This window comes from Pseudophryne corroboree, chromosome 9 (assembly GCF_028390025.1).
Source record: "Pseudophryne corroboree isolate aPseCor3 chromosome 9, aPseCor3.hap2, whole genome shotgun sequence".
NCBI lineage: Eukaryota > Metazoa > Chordata > Amphibia > Anura > Myobatrachidae > Pseudophryne > Pseudophryne corroboree.
The window spans coordinates 472,773,564-472,785,832 of NC_086452.1; positions in this window are offsets into that span (position 1 = coordinate 472,773,564).

The window sequence follows — 12,269 nt, forward strand, 5'->3', positions numbered from 1 at the left end:
TCTCCTCCCAACATACTAAGGTTCAACGGATCTTTAGAAAACATTGGCCAGTGTTAAGGAAAGATCCAGTAATAGGGGAAGAGCTACCAACAAACCCAATGTGCATATTTAGGAGGGCCCCCAACCTCAAATCAAAATTAGTACGGAGCTTGTGCCCTGCATCTCCTAAAGGCCCAAAAATCACATCTACTGGTTTTTTTAGATGTGGAATGTGTACAAGTTGCAAGAAAGTGAAAAACACTTTCGGTATGAAAATGACAGAGGTTAAGATCAATAATAAGAAAATTAAGATAAAGGAATTGATTACGTGTCACACCTCAATTGTGGTCTACTGTATCGAGTGCACTTGTGGTAAATTTTATATTGGTCGGACGAGCAGACCCCTAAAAGTGAGACTAGGGGAGCATTTGAGGAACATTGCAAAGGGCATGGAGACTCGTGCCCTTTCTTTACATTTTAAAAATGTTCATGACTGTGATATAACCCAGATTAGGAATTTTTATGGTTTGAAACACATTAGGGGCAATATTAGGGGAAAGGATTTGGGGTCCATATTAGCTGAAACAGAAATGAGCATGATTTTTAATTGTGGCACTTTTGCCCCTAAGGGTCTCAATAAAGACTTCGAATTGAAGTGGTTTTTATGAATTTCCATATTTTAAGATATGACTGGCTATTTTATTTATTTTTTAATATTGTAATTAGTTGTGGGATGTTTTTAACATGTTTTTGCATGTCTCTATTAAACTTAATGTGGTTCCATTTTTTCCCCTTCTCCTGAGGCGATCCACTTCTGATAAATGACTTTTTACTGAATTGACAATGGACAAAAAACTTTAAAATGGCCGCCGGTGAATAAGAACAACAAATTCACTGGAGGAGGAAGTGGAACGGATGAACGTTATACTTCTGGGAGCACATGTGAAGCTTTGTACTCGCCTCATCCGGGTGCAGTTGGAGATCGGCGATACGGACGACGCATTTCCGGCCGAGACGTCGTCGATGATGCACTTCCGGTCGCGGCCGTGATGACAACTTCCGGCCAACGGCAAATGGCTCACAGAGACGATAGGCTCTCTGTTAAGGTGGGAAATCGTGACAGATGTGAAAATAAGGACTGGATTTTAAATGGGATTGTTCCATAATGTCAGAATGGGAATTTTAGATGGTAGTTGCTCCATGTCTGGAAATAGGCTGGTTTCATTGTTTAAGTGGGAAGGATATAAATAGATTAGAATTGTATATCCTCCTTATGCCTTGATGAAGACACTGTGTGTGTCGAAACGCGTCGGCAGGAGGACTTACTTGTTGTGGGGAAGACGTTTGTGACATCACCCGCGGAGTTGTACAGCTGGTTTCGGGGACGCCCAATTGTACCATCTTTTAACTTGCTGTTTTGTCTACTGTTATTTGTAGACCACTTCAAAGGGTGAGAGACCATCGATTCCCCGCTTTTGTTATATGTTTTGTGCAGTGATTAAAAAGTGTTACACCATCGGAGGCTATATTTCTCTCTTTTTGGGTATCGTTTCTGGAGGAGGAGCTCAAGGTGCTAGAATCTAATACTGGTGGAAATCCAGCTCCCACAGAAAGCGTGATTGTCTACTCTTAAAAACAGTAGACCAGCACATTAGGTACAAGACTCACCAAAAGATTGTCACTACATTTGGTTTCATATGTTTATACGTAATACACTATGAGTGTTTATTTTATTTGTTTTTTTTGAGCACCCATGGATTCAAATGGTATTTCACCATTCTAATCCACCTGGCCAAGGTCTGCCTGTGAGCAGGCCAGCCACGTTTGTGAAAACCAAACAACACAAAGAGAGAATCAGACTTCCTGATAGGAGCAGTTCTCTTCACATAGATACGGAGAGCCCGTACCATATTCAAAGGCCGCTCTTTGGAAGACAATTCAGGAGAGGTAAAGGCCGGAACCACAATCTCCTGATTAAGGTGGAAAGAAGACACCACCTTAGGTAGGTACCCGGGACGTGTTCTAAGAACCGCCCAGTCACAGTGAAAAATCAGATATGGTGACCTACAGGACAAGGCACCCAAATCCGACACCCATCTAGCAGAGGCAATAGCCAGCAGAAACAACACCTTAAGAAAAAGCCACTTAAGGTCTGCCGATTCAAGAGGCTCAAACGGAGACCCTTGCAACGCCTCCAGAACCACCCACAAGTCCCAAGGAACCACAGGCGGGACGTAAGGAGGTTGAATCCGCAACACACCCTGAGTGAATGTATGAACATCAGGTAAAGTTGCAATTTTCCTCTGGAACCAAACCGACAAGGCAGAAATATGAACCTTGATGGAGGCCAGACGAAGGCCCAAGTCCAGGCCCTGTTGTAGAAAGGCCAAAAGTTTGGCCGTACTAAACTTGTAAGCGTCATGATTATTAGTGACGCACCAAGCAAAGTAAGAATTCCAGACCCTATGATAAAGCCGAGCAGAAGTCGGTTTCCGGGCCTTCAACATGGTTTGAATGACCGCCTCAGAAAATCCTTTGGCCCTTAAGACGGAAGCTTCCAGAGCCACGCCATCAAAGCCAACCGGGCTAAATCCTGATATACACAGGGGCCCTGAATGAGGAGATCTGTGCGCTGCGGAAGTAGAAGGGGGCGCTCTATCGAGAGACCCTGAAGGTCTGAGAACCAATGCCGTCTGGGCCACGTTGGAGCGATCAAAAGTAGGATTCCTCCTTCTTGCTTGTACTTCCTTATTACTCTGGGCAGGAGTGACACCGGAGGGAACACGTATGGCAGCCGAAAGTTCCATGGAATTGCCAGTGCGTCCATGAACGCTGCCTGAGGATCCCTTGTCCTTGCTCCGAAGACCGTAACCTTGTGATTGTGTCGAGATGCCATCAGGTCCACATCTGGAAGGACCCACTTGTCCACAAGGAGTTGAAACACTTCTGGATAGAGGCTCCACTCTCTGGCGTGTACGTCCTGATGACTGAGAAAGTCCGCTTCCCAGTTTAGGACCCCCGGAATGAACACTGCCGATATGGCTGGCAGATGGCGTTCCGCCTACTGAAGAATCCGTGATACTTCCCTCATTGCCATGCGGCTTCGAGTGCCACCTTGATGATTTATGTATGCCACTGTGGTGGCGTTGTCTGACTGTACTTGAACAGGTCTGTTCTGTATTAAATGCTGGGCCAAGTTCAATGAGTTGAACACCGCCCGCAATTCCAGAATGTTTATCGGGAGGAGAGACTCCTCCTTGGTCCACCGACCCTGAAGGGAGTGTTGCTCCAACACCGCGCCCCAACCTCTCAGACTGGCATCCGTCATCAGAAGGACCCAGCTGGAGATCCAGAAGGGACGACCCTTGCTCAATCGTTGGTCCTGAAGCCACCAGCTCAGTGACAGACGGACCTCCAGAGACCAGGAGATCATTTGAGACCTGATCTGGTGAGGCAGGCCGTCCCACTTGGCAAGAATCAGCTTCTGCAGAGGGCGGGAGTGGAATTGAGCGTACTCCACCATGTCGAAAGCCGACACCATGAGACCTAGCACTTGCATTGCCGAATGTATTGACACTTGCGGACGAAATAGGAAGCATCAAATCCTGTCCTGAAGCTTCAGAACTTTTTCCTGAAACAAGAACAACTGCTGGCTGTGAGTGTCCAATAACGCCACCAGGTGCACCATGCTCTGAGCAGGGACCAGGGTGGATTTCTTCCAGTTGATGAGCCACCCGTGGGCTTGCAGAAACTGGATAGTCAGATCCAGATGGCGTAGGAGAATCTCTGGGGAATTTGCCAGGATCAACAAGTCGTCCAGGTACGGTAGGATCCTGACCCCTTGACGGCGGAGTACAGCCGCCATTACCGCCATGACCTTGGTGAAAACTTGCGGAGCCGTGGTCAAACCAAAAGGTAATGCCCGAAATTGGTAATGGAGGTTGTCAACTGCAAACCTCAGGTACTGCTGATGCGACACTGCAATGGGAATATGCAGGTAAGCATCCTGTATGTCCAAGGAGACCATATGGTCCCCAGGTTCCAAGGCCAGAACAATAGAGTGAAGAGTTTCCATACGAAACTTGAAGACACTCATAAATTTGTTCAAGGACTTGAGGTTGAGAATGGGCCGGGAAGACGCATTCGGTTTCGGGACTAGGAACAGCGGTGAATAGTACCCCTTGCCTCTCTGAACCAGAGGCACCTGTCCAGGAGGGACTGTACCACCGAAAGAAGAGTTTTTGCCTTCACCTGATCCGAAGGGACGTCTGTCAGGCAAAATCGATGAGGGGGACGATTCTTGAAGGATACGGTATAACCTCGAGTGATGACTTCCCGTACCCAGGCATTGGAAGTGGTCTTCAACCATTCCTGGGTAAACCTTAGAAGTCGGCCCCCAACCCTGGGATCCCCCAGAGGGAGGCCCGCCCCGTCATGCGGCAGGCTTGTCAGTTTTGGAAGCAGGCTGACGGGCAGCCCAGGCCCATTTGGGTTTGGGCTTATTGGGTTTGGAAGTGCGAACCTGTTTCGGGTACGCCTGACCTTTTGCTTTCCCCGAAGGACGAAAGGAGCGAAAGGAAGTACTCTTAGCCTTCGGCACCGAAGGAGCAGTACTAGGATGACATGCTGTTTTAGCAGAAGCTAGGTCAGACACTATCTTGTTGAGGTCTTCTCCGAAAACAATGTCTCCCTTAAAAGGGAGCACTTCCAGGGTTTTCTTAGAGTCCAGATCCATAGACCAGGACCCTAACCAGAGAATCCGGCGAGCCAAAATGGACGTAGTAGAAGCCTTGGCCACCAGAATACCGGCATCAGAAGCCACCTCCTTAATGTAATGAGAAGCTGTGACAATATATGACAGACATAGTCTAGCATGATCAGAAGCGTTGGAAGGCAACCCCGCCTCCAGCTCCTGAGCCCACCCTTCCACAGCTTCTGCAGCCCATGTCGCTGCAATGGTGGGCCTATGCGCAGCATCAGTTAGGGTGTAAATTGCCTTTAAACAACCCTCCGCACGCTTATCCGTCGGTTCTTTCAGAGACGTGACGGTAGATACGGGCAGAGCTGAGGAAACCACCAGCCGCACCACTTGCAAATCCACTGGCGGGGGTGTTTCCCAATTTTTACTTAGCTCCGCTGCGAGGGGGTAGTGAGCCAGCATCTTCTTGTGAGGCGGGAATTTCTTTCCTGGATTTTCCCAGGACTCCTGACGTATGTCAACTAAATGGTCAGAATGAGGTAAAACTTGTTTCACCACTTTCTGACGTTTAAACTAGAGATGAGCGCCTGAAATTTTTCGGGTTTTGTGTTTTGGTTTTGGGTTCGGTTCCGCGGCCGTGTTTTGGGTTCGAACGCGTTTTGGCAAAACCTCACCGAATTTTTTTTGTCGGATTCGGGTGTGTTTTGGATTCGGGTGTTTTTTTCAAAAAACACTAAAAAACAGCTTAAATCATAGAATTTGGGGGTCATTTTGATCCCAAAGTATTATTAACCTCAAAAACCATAATTTACACTCATTTTCAGTCTATTCTGAATACCTCACACCTCACAATATTATTTTTAGTCCTAAAATTTGCACCGAGGTCGCTGTGTGAGTAAGATAAGCGACCCTAGTGGCCGACACAAACACCGGGCCCATCTAGGAGTGGCACTGCAGTGTCACGCAGGATGTCCCTTCCAAAAAACCCTCCCCAAACAGCACATGACGCAAAGAAAAAAAGAGGCGCAATGAGGTAGCTGTGTGAGTAAGATTAGCGACCCTAGTGGCCGACACAAACACCGGGCCCATCTAGGAGTGGCACTGCAGTGTCACGCAGGATGTCCCTTCCAAAAAACCCTCCCCAAACAGCACATGACGCAAAGAAAAAAAGAGGCGCAATGAGGTAGCTGTGTGAGTAAGATTAGCGACCCTAGTGGCCGACACAAACACCGGGCCCATCTAGGAGTGGCACTGCAGTGTCACGCAGGATGTCCCTTCCAAAAAACCCTCCCCAAACAGCACATGACGCAAAGAAAAAAAGAGGCGCAATGAGGTAGCTGTGTGAGTAAGATTAGCGACCCTAGTGGCCGACACAAACACCGGGCCCATCTAGGAGTGGCACTGCAGTGTCACGCAGGATGTCCCTTCCAAAAAACCCTCCCCAAACAGCACATGACGCAAAGAAAAAAAGAGGCGCAATGAGGTAGCTGTGTGAGTAAGATTAGCGACCCTAGTGGCCGACACAAACACCGGGCCCATCTAGGAGTGGCACTGCAGTGTCACGCAGGATGTCCCTTCCAAAAAACCCTCCCCAAACAGCACATGACGCAAAGAAAAAAAGAGGCGCAATGAGGTAGCTGTGTGAGTAAGATTAGCGACCCTAGTGGCCGACACAAACACCGGGCCCATCTAGGAGTGGCACTGCAGTGTCACGCAGGATGTCCCTTCCAAAAAACCCTCCCCAAACAGCACATGACGCAAAGAAAAAAAGAGGCGCAATGAGGTAGCTGACTGTGTGAGTAAGATTAGCGACCCTAGTGGCCGACACAAACACCGGGCCCATCTAGGAGTGGCACTGCAGTGTCACGCAGGATGTCCCTTCCAAAAAACCCTCCCCAATCAGCACATGATGCAAAGAAAAAGAAAAGAAAAAAGAGGTGCAAGATGGAATTGTCCTTGGGCCCTCCCACCCACCCTTATGTTGTATAAACAAAACAGGACATGCACACTTTAACCAACCCATCATTTCAGTGACAGGGTCTGCCACACGACTGTGACTGATATGACGGGTTGGTTTGGACCCCCCCCAAAAAAGAAGCAATTAATCTCTCCTTGCACAAACTGGCTCTACAGAGGCAAGATGTCCACCTCATCTTCACCCTCCGATATATCACCGTGTACATCCCCCTCCTCACAGATTATCAATTCGTCCCCACTGGAATCCACCATCTCAGCTCCCTGTGTACTTTGTGGAGGCAATTGCTGCTGGTCAATGTCTCCGCGGAGGAATTGATTATAATTCATTTTAATGAACATCATCTTCTCCACATTTTCTGGATGTAACCTCGTACGCCGATTGCTGACAAGGTGAGCGGCAGCACTAAACACTCTTTCGGAGTACACACTTGTGGGAGGGCAACTTAGGTAGAATAAAGCCAGTTTGTGCAAGGGCCTCCAAATTGCCTCTTTTTCCTGCCAGTATAAGTACGGACTGTGTGACGTGCCTACTTGGATGCGGTCACTCATATAATCCTCCACCATTCTATCAATGTTGAGAGAATCATATGCAGTGACAGTAGACGACATGTCCGTAATCGTTGTCAGGTCCTTCAGTCCGGACCAGATGTCAGCATCAGCAGTCGCTCCAGACTGCCCTGCATCACCGCCAGCGGGTGGGCTCGGAATTCTGAGCCTTTTCCTCGCACCCCCAGTTGCGGGAGAATGTGAAGGAGGAGATGTTGACAGGTCGCGTTCCGCTTGACTTGACAATTTTGTCACCAGCAGGTCTTTCAACCCCAGCAGACCTGTGTCTGCCGGAAAGAGAGATCCAAGGTAGGCTTTAAATCTAGGATCGAGCACGGTGGCCAAAATGTAGTGCTCTGATTTCAACAGATTGACCACCCGTGAATCCTTGTTAAGCGAATTAAGGGCTGCATCCACAAGTCCCACATGCCTAGCGGAATCGCTCCCTTTTAGCTCCTTCTTCAATGCCTCCAGCTTCTTCTGCAAAAGCCTGATGAGGGGAATGACCTGACTCAGGCTGGCAGTGTCTGAACTGACTTCACGTGTGGCAAGTTCAAAGGGCATCAGAACCTTGCACAACGTTGAAATCATTCTCCACTGCACTTGAGACAGGTGCATTCCACCTACTATATCGTGCTCAATTGTATAGGCTTGAATGGCCTTTTGCTGCTCCTCCAACCTCTGAAGCATATAGAGGGTTGAATTCCACCTCGTTACCACTTCTTGCTTCAGATGATGGCAGGGCAGGTTCAGTAGTTTTTGGTGGTGCTCCAGTCTTCTGTACGTGGTGCCTGTACGCCGAAAGTGTCCCGCAATTTTTCTGGCCACCGACAGCATCTCTTGCACGCCCCTGTCGTTTTTTAAAAAATTCTGCACCACCAAATTCAAGGTATGTGCAAAACATGGGACGTGCTGGAATTTGCCCATATTTAATGCACACACAATATTGCTGGCGTTGTCCGATGCCACAAATCCACAGGAGAGTCCAATTGGGGTAAGCCATTCCGCGATGATCTTCCTCAGTTGCCGTAAGAGGTTTTCAGCTGTGTGCGTATTCTGGAAAGCGGTGATACAAAGCGTAGCCTGCCTAGGAAAGAGTTGGCGTTTGCGAGATGCTGCTACTGGTGCCGCCGCTGCTGTTCTTGCGGCGGGAGTCCATACATCTACCCAGTGGGCTGTCACAGTCATATAGTCCTGACCCTGCCCTGCTCCACTTGTCCACATGTCCGTGGTTAAGTGGACATTGGGTACAACTGCATTTTTTAGGACACTGGTGAGTCTTTTTCTGACGTCCGTGTACATTCTCGGTATCGCCTGCCTACAGAAGTGGAACCTAGATGGTATTTGGTAACGGGGGCACACTGCCTCAATAAATTGTCTAGTTCCCTGTGAACTAACGGCGGATACCGGACGCACGTCTAACACCAACATAGTTGTCAAGGACTCAGTTATCCGCTTTGCAGTAGGATGACTGCTGTGATATTTCATCTTCCTCGCAAAGGACTGTTGAACAGTCAATTGCTTACTGGAAGTAGTACAAGTGGGCTTACGACTTCCCCTCTGGGATGACCATCGACTCCCAGCGGCAACAACAGCAGCGCCAGCAGCAGTAGGCGTTACACGCAAGGATGCATCGGAGGAATCCCAGGCAGGAGAGGACTCGTCAGAATTGCCAGTGACATGGCCTGCAGGACTATTGGCATTCCTGGGGAAGGAGGAAATTGACACTGAGGGAGTTGGTGGGGTGGTTTGCGTGAGCTTGGTTACAAGAGGAAGGGATTTACTGGTCAGTGGACTGCTTCCGCTGTCACCCAAAGTTTTTGAACTTGTCACTGACTTATTATGAATGCGCTGCAGGTGACGTATAAGGGAGGATGTTCCGAGGTGGTTAACGTCCTTACCCCTACTTATTACAGCTTGACAAAGGGAACACACGGCTTGACACCTGTTGTCCGCATTTCTGGTGAAATACCTCCACACCGAAGAGCTGATTTTTTTGGTATTTTCACCTGGCATGTCAACGGCCATATTCCTCCCACGGACAACAGGTGTCTCCCCGGGTGCCTGACTTAAACAAACCACCTCACCATCAGAATCCTCCTGGTCAATTTCCTCCCCAGCGCCAGCAACACCCATATCCTCCTCATCCTGGTGTACTTCAACACTGACATCTTCAATCTGACTATCAGGAACTGGACTGCGGGTGCTCCTTCCAGCACTTGCAGGGGGCGTGCAAATGGTGGAAGGCGCATGCTCTTCACGTCCAGTGTTGGGAAGGTCAGGCATCGCAACCGACACAATTGGACTCTCCTTGTGGATTTGGGATTTCAAAGAACGCACAGTTCTTTGCGGTGCTTTTGCCAGCTTGAGTCTTTTCAGTTTTCTAGCGAGAGGCTGAGTGCTTCCATCCTCATGTGAAGCTGAACCACTAGCCATGAACATAGGCCAGGGCCTCAGCCGTTCCTTGCCACTCCGTGTGGTAAATGGCATATTGGCAAGTTTACGCTTCTCCTCCGACAATTTTATTTTAGGTTTTGGAGTCCTTTTTTTACTGATATTTGGTGTTTTGGTTTTGACATGCTCTGTACTATGCCATTGGGCATCGGCCTTGGCAGACGACGTTGCTGGCATTTCATCGTCTCGGCCATGACTAGTGGCAGCAGCTTCAGCACGAGGTGGAAGTGGATCTTGATCTTTCCCTAATTTTGGAACCTCAACATTTTTGTTCTCCATATTTTAATAGGCACAACTAAAAGGCACCTCAGGTAAACAATGGAGATGGATGGATTGGATACTAGTATACAATTATGGACGGGCTGCCGAGTGCCGACACAGAGGTAGCCACAGCCGTGAACTACCGCACTGTACTGTGTCTGCTGCTAATATATAGACTGGTTGATAAAGAGATAGTATACTCGTAACTAGTATGTATGTATAAAGAAAGAAAAAAAAACCACGGTTAGGTGGTATATACAATTATGGACGGGCTGCCGAGTGCCGACACAGAGGTAGCCACAGCCGTGAACTACCGCACTGTACTGTGTCTGCTGCTAATATATAGACTGGTTGATAAAGAGATAGTATACTCGTAACTAGTATGTATGTATAAAGAAAGAAAAAAAAAACCACGGTTAGGTGGTATATACAATTATGGACGGGCTGCCGAGTGCCGACACAGAGGTAGCCACAGCCGTGAACTACCGCACTGTACTGTGTCTGCTGCTAATATATAGACTGGTTGATAAAGAGATAGTATACTCGTAACTAGTATGTATGTATAAAGAAAGAAAAAAAAACCACGGTTAGGTGGTATATACAATTATGGACGGGCTGCCGAGTGCCGACACAGAGGTAGCCACAGCCATGAACTACCGCACTGTACTGTGTCTGCTGTTAATATATAGACTGGTTGATAAAGAGATAGTATACTCGTAACTAGTATGTATGTATAAAGAAAGAAAAAAAAACCACGGTTAGGTGGTATATACAATTATGGACGGGCTGCCGAGTGCCGACACAGAGGTAGCCACAGCCGTGAACTACCGCACTGTACTGTGTCTGCTGCTAATATATAGACTGGTTGATAAAGAGATAGTATACTCGTAACTAGTATGTATGTATAAAGAAAGAAAAAAAAACCACGGTTAGGTGGTATATACAATTATGGACGGGCTGCCGAGTGCCGACACAGAGGTAGCCACAGCCGTGAACTACCGCACTGTACTGTGTCTGCTGCTAATATATAGACTGGTTGATAAAGAGATAGTATACTCGTAACTAGTATGTATGTATAAAGAAAGAAAAAAAAACCACGGTTAGGTGGTATATACAATTATGGACGGGCTGCCGAGTGCCGACACAGAGGTAGCCACAGCCGTGAACTACCGCACTGTACTGTGTCTGCTGCTAATATATAGACTGGTTGATAAAGAGATAGTATACTCGTAACTAGTATGTATATATAAAGAAAGAAAAAAAAACCACGGTTAGGTGGTATATACAATTATGGACGGGCTGCCGAGTGCCGACACAGAGGTAGCCACAGCCGTGAACTACCGCACTGTACTGTGTCTGCTGCTAATATATAGACTGGTTGATAAAGAGATAGTATACTCGTAACTAGTATGTATGTATAAAGAAAGAAAAAAAAACCACGGTTAGGTGGTATATACAATTATGGACGGGCTGCCGAGTGCCGACACAGAGGTAGCCACAGCCGTGAACTACCGCACTGTACTGTGTCTGCTGCTAATATATAGACTGGTTGATAAAGAGATAGTATACTCGTAACTAGTATGTATGTATAAAGAAAGAAAAAAAAACCACGGTTAGGTGGTATATACAATTATGGACGGGCTGCCGAGTGCCGACACAGAGGTAGCCACAGCCGTGAACTACCGCACTGTACTGTGTCTGCTGCTAATATAGACTGGTTGATAAAGAGATAGTATACTCGTAACTAGTATGTATGTATAAAGAAAGAAAAAAAAAACACGGTTAGGTGGTATATACAATTATGGACGGGCTGCCGAGTGCCGACACAGAGGTAGCCACAGCCGTGAACTACCGCACTGTACTGTGTCTGCTGCTAATATAGACTGGTTGATAAAGAGATAGTATACTACTAATATTATATATACTGGTGGTCAGGTCACTGGTCACTAGTCACACTGGCAGTGGCACTCCTGCAGCAAAAGTGTGCACTGTTTTAATATAATATTATGTACTCCTGGCTCCTGCTATAACCTATAACTGGCACTGCAGTAGTGCTCCCCAGTCTCCCCCACAATTATAAGCTGTGTGAGCTGAGCAGTCAGACAGATATATAATATATATAGATGATGCAGCACACTGGCCTGAGCCTGAGCAGTGCACACAGATATGGTATGTGACTGACTGAGTCACTGTGTGTATCGCTTTTTTCAGGCAGAGAACGGATATATTAAATAAACTGCACTGTGTGTCTGGTGGTCACTCACTATATAATATATTATGTACTCCTGGCTCCTGCTATAACCTATAACTGGCACTGCAGTAGTGCTCCCCAGTCTCCCCCACAATTATAAGC